The 5000-nt window shown below is 49.2% G+C and overlaps 1 protein-coding gene across 1 annotated transcript in view; it reads left to right on the top strand.

The window, feature by feature from the left end:
• The window catches only part of tex264a (testis expressed 264, ER-phagy receptor a), a 139823-nt gene that overhangs the window by 34371 nt on the left and 100452 nt on the right, over positions 1–5000 (top strand). The window lies entirely within an intron of this gene.

Here is a 5000-nt window from a genome sequence, read left to right on the forward strand (position 1 = left end):
TGTTACTCTTTCATCACAAAGTCCCCCCTCACCCTCACAGCAGCTAAAAGGGCAATAGATGATAAAAGAAAAGACTTTTGGACTACACCGCAAAAAACACAGCAATGGCTTTCCAAGACGTAGTACGTGTTTGTCCCACTATGACTTGTGGCCCGGGATTCCCATAAGATGCTGATGGCCTTCATCAGGCTTGGTGTATTTGTGGTGCTGTTTAATTCATAGGCACCCCCACTACCTCTAATCACTGCTATTAACAATTAATGAGCACGGTAAACGACGCCTGGGCAGGTGCGAGAGAGAGAGAGAGAGAGAGAGAGAGAGAGAGAGAGAGAGAGAGAGAGAGAGAGAGAGAGAGAGAGAGAGAGAGAGAGAGAGCGAGAGAGAGAGAGAGAGAGAGAGAGAGAGAGAGAGAGAGAGAGAGAGAGAGAGAGAGAAATTTGTGTGTCTGTGTGTGTGATAAACAGAGGTGTTTGTGTGTGAGAAAGAGAGATGTGTGTGTGTCGTGTGAGTCTGGTGTAAGAGAGATTGTTGGAGGAGGACAGAGTGCTATACCCTTCAGCGTGGGGAAGCTATTGACATTTCCTTGTGACATTTACGCACTCGCACTTATTGCTGGCCATCATCCCACATGCATAATAAGGCAGGTGGGGATAGAAAGAGAGAGGGGAAAAGGGAGGTGAGCGATTGGGGGAGGGTTGTGTGGATGGAGAGAGATGGAAGGTGGAGAGGGAAAGTGGGCTGTGTGGTGTAACGACGGAGCCTCGGGGCCTGAGCCTGGCACAATCGCATATCGTGAAGTGAAAGATGTCAGGCAGGCACATGGTTCATGGGACCGTAAGGGGCCATTTTCACATTTGATAGCAGGCGTTGTCGCAGGAATGGGTTGATGATTTCAGGATCAGGAAGGAGAAATATTTCCTGGTTTCTACGATGGCACTCAAAAATGAGTTGCCTACGCACTAGTTCACTTCCTCTGCAACTGAACACCTGATATTGTACAGAGGAAATAAATAAGGCTCGATTTAGGCTTCCATCAGGGTTGCCAAATGAGGCTGATGATTTCTAGCTCAAAAAATGATGAATTTGCTGAAAAACCTGCCCAAATGCCCTTTTTAGCCATTCCCATCCCAAGCAGCCATATTTGGCGGGAAACAACCAATTGAGCAAGACTGGTAACCCTTCTCCCTCCCCTCCTCCCCTCCTCTCTTCTCCTCCTCTCTTCCAATACCCCCCCCCCCTCATAAGCCACTTTCACATGTGGTCGACCAACCTCAAGAGAGTTAAAAAGAAATATATGAGGAAGTAAAGAGAGAAAAAGAGGTGAATAGAAAAGAGGTAAAGAGAGATGTGTGGTGAGGGGAAGAATTGAGAGAGAGAAATGTATGGAGTGAGAAAGGAGTAAAGAGAGATGGACGGAGAGAGAGAGAGATAGCTGAAGGGACATGAAAAGATGGAGAGATCCAATAACACAGAGTGAAGTAGATTCACTATGCTTGATACATACATACATAGATTGTGAGAGGGATTCAGAGACTTACAGAAGGGAAGGGAGAGAGAGACGGAGAGGAAGGATGGAGAGATTAGGGAGAGGTGGAATGGTTGTTTACTCATCCTTCTGGATCCTCTCTACTGGAGACCCAGTCATGGAGGAGTGCCGAGTGGAGAGAGGGAGAGAGGAGAGGTGTAGTAGAGGAGAGAACAGCAGAGAAAGAGGAGAGGGAGATGAAATGAAAGGAGGAGTGGTGTGAAAGGGGAGAGTAGAATGAGAGGTGAGCAGAAGGAGGAGAGAAGAGAAGAGAAAATGAGGAGCTTAGAGAAGGAAGGAGAAGAGGTACCAAAATAGGAGAAGAGGAGAGGCAAATGAGAGGGGGATTGGGAGGAGGAGAGGAGAGAAGGATACGTGTGAAAGAGAAGAGGAGAGGAGAGGTGAATGAGAGGAGGAGAAGTATGAGGTGAAATGGAGAGGTGTAAAAGAGGAGAAGGGGAGGAGGAGGAGAGGACAGAAGGAGAGGTGTAAAAGAGGAGAGGAGGAGAGGTTAAAGAGAGAGGAGTAGTATGAGGAGGAGAGTCGTGGAGTGCCAACAGCACACAGGTGCTGGCAATGTGCTCTCGGAGGTATGGGGCCCTCCATCTGTTACACGAGGACAGCCTGGGAATCAGGGACGGATAGAGAGATAAAGAGAGAGAGAGAGAGGGATGGAGAGAGTGAGGAAGAGGAAAAAAGATAGAGAGAAAGAGAGCTAAATGGGGACAGAGATGAAGAGGTCTAATAAAAGAAAGTGGGAGATTCACACAGTCCTCTGTGTCTGCCTGGCTCCCCGCTGCCCTCCTCTCATGCCGTCCTTCGTCTGCTACTCCCATGCCAACGTCGGCAGCAACATGGCAACCACCCCCTCTCTCTGGTTGCGTTCCAATATGCGACCTTGCTTCCTCCACTTGTGCTTGTGGCCTCGTACCAGGAAGTAATACGTCATGATGACATCACTGACAACAGCATTATATTTCAATATCTTACAAAAGCTCAATTGTAAAGTCTTTTTCTCATTTGCAATTGGGATGGTGAATGAAAAACAGTCCCCCAAAAGTTGTTGTGGTTAGGCTGACAGCTGGGAAACTTTATTGTTTTCTCCACAGAGAAGGGGCCAGGAGGCGGGGTGAGGCCACAAGCACAAGTGGAGGAAGCAAGGTTGCATATGGGAATGCACTCTCTGTCTCAGGCTGATGGCATCAGCTAGTTGGTGTCGTTCTCTCGGACATTCACCATTTTGTTTTGCTCCCTCTCCTTTCTCATTTTTGTCTGTGTGTGTCTGTCACATGCAGAGGACATCATTAACAGTTTTGTGGCTAGACATATTCTCTAGAGTATACATACGTACATATAGTCACAGAAAAAAAAAACCACACACACACACACACACACACACACACACACACACACACACACACACACACACACACACACACACACACACACACACACACACACACACACACACACACACACACACACACACACACACACACACACACACACACACACACACACACACACAGCCAAAGTTAGATGAAGCGATGTGTTCTTGTATTACATAACTATTCCCTCTGCTGTCCGGCAGCAGCAGCAGTCAGGTGATGTAAGTGCTGTGAAAGACCAGAGCCATGCATCATCAGGACTCCCACCGCCAAGACAAACCCTCTTCATCATTCGCTTTTCCTGCTCAATCCTCCCTTGTCATCCCCTCTCCTCCCTCCTTCTCCTGCCTCCTCCTCCTCCTCATCCTCCTCCTCCTCCCTTCTTACTCCCACCTCCAACACAAGCCTCATTCATCATTCTCTTTCCACTTCATCCTCCGCCTCCTCTTCCACCTCACCCACCTCCTCTTCCAGATCTTCACCCCCCTCTCCACCCTCCTCCTCTTCCAGCTCTTCATTCCCCTATTCACCCTCCTCCTCCTCCTAATTATTCTTTACATCTCCTCCTCTTTTAACTCTTCATCCTCCTCCTCCTCCTCCTCTCCACTCTCCTCCTCCTCCTCCTCCTCCTCATCATCATCATCAACATCACCCCTTTCCTACCCCCCCACCCCAGTACATTTTGCAGTGTTTGCTGTATTTGCTGCCGTGACCCACTGTTGAGGTAGCTGGCCTTGGAAATGGAATCCCAATGGAAGGTTAAAGGTTCAAATCCCATACCATACCATACCTTCCAGTGTGCCTTTGAGCACAGCATCTAACCCCGACATTGGTCCAGGGCCTATAACCAATACCCTCTGTAAGTCCTCTCCCTCATCATCATCATCATCATCATCATCCCACCACCCTCTTCTTCGCCTCCTCTCCATTCTGTACTATCTGGGCCTGTCACAATGACCCAGGACTATCCTCCTCCCCTCCTCCCCTCCTGTCCTCCTCTCAGTTCCCCCTCCCCTCCTTCCGCCTTCTCTCCTCACCCATCACATTGTCCAACTCTCCACACTGACTCAGGCTCCCCATTCCGACCCCTCCTTTCCTCCTCCTCCTCCTCCTCCTCCTCCATGCTCTGTCCCAATCCCCTCCATCTCCTCTTAGGTGAATACCTACCCATGTAGGTATGATGGTGAGGGTTGGGGGATGGGATATGGGGTGCCACTGTGACTTTTGCTGTGCTAATGAAACACTTTGAGAACCAACAGTACGAGTGTCAAATTTGACTCTATAAGTCATGAATTAACACTATGTTACTAGAGAGAGAGAGAGAGAGACTTTGAAGCTTGAGAGACAGAGAGAGCACTGGGCATGGAGTGGACAGAGGAGATGTGCGTGCGTGCGTGCGTGCGTGCGTGCGTAGCCACGCTCCTGTGTAGCCAATGAATTATGGAGGGTCGAGTTGCGGGTGGCCTGTGTGTGTATGACCATGTGTGTGTGCGTGTGTGCTTGTGTGCGTATGTGTGTCCGGTGGATGAGTAATTAAGCCATGTAGGCAGTGTGCAGGAGTCTGGGGCCGCTGACCAGTGCTGCAGGGAGAGGGTCGATGGCTTGTTTCTTTGGCCAGGCCCTCTGTCTGCACTGTACATTAAGCCTTCTGCACAAAACTGCAAATAAATGACCAATGCGCGTGCACACACACACGCAGGCATGCATGCACACACTTACACATGCACACACGGTGCACTCGCCATTTGTACCACTGTTCGAAGTGGTATATATCTGAATTCAGATACACATGCACACACATACAATATATACACACACACACACACACACACACACACACACACACACACACACACACACACACACACACACACACACACACACACACACACACACACACACACACACACACACACTATATCCATTTGTTCATGCGTTCAAAGGTGCAGCTGACCGTGTATTATACTGCATGCTGCCCTATCCTGGCTTGATCCACTTCGCTCTCCTTCTTCCCCCTTTTCCCCGGGTGGCACTCTTTCCATGCAACAGTGCCAGTGAAATGACTCCAATGAAATCAGCAGAGCAGA

The sequence above is a fragment of the Engraulis encrasicolus genome, chromosome 14 (genome assembly GCF_034702125.1).
Source record: "Engraulis encrasicolus isolate BLACKSEA-1 chromosome 14, IST_EnEncr_1.0, whole genome shotgun sequence".
Lineage (NCBI taxonomy): Eukaryota > Metazoa > Chordata > Actinopteri > Clupeiformes > Engraulidae > Engraulis > Engraulis encrasicolus.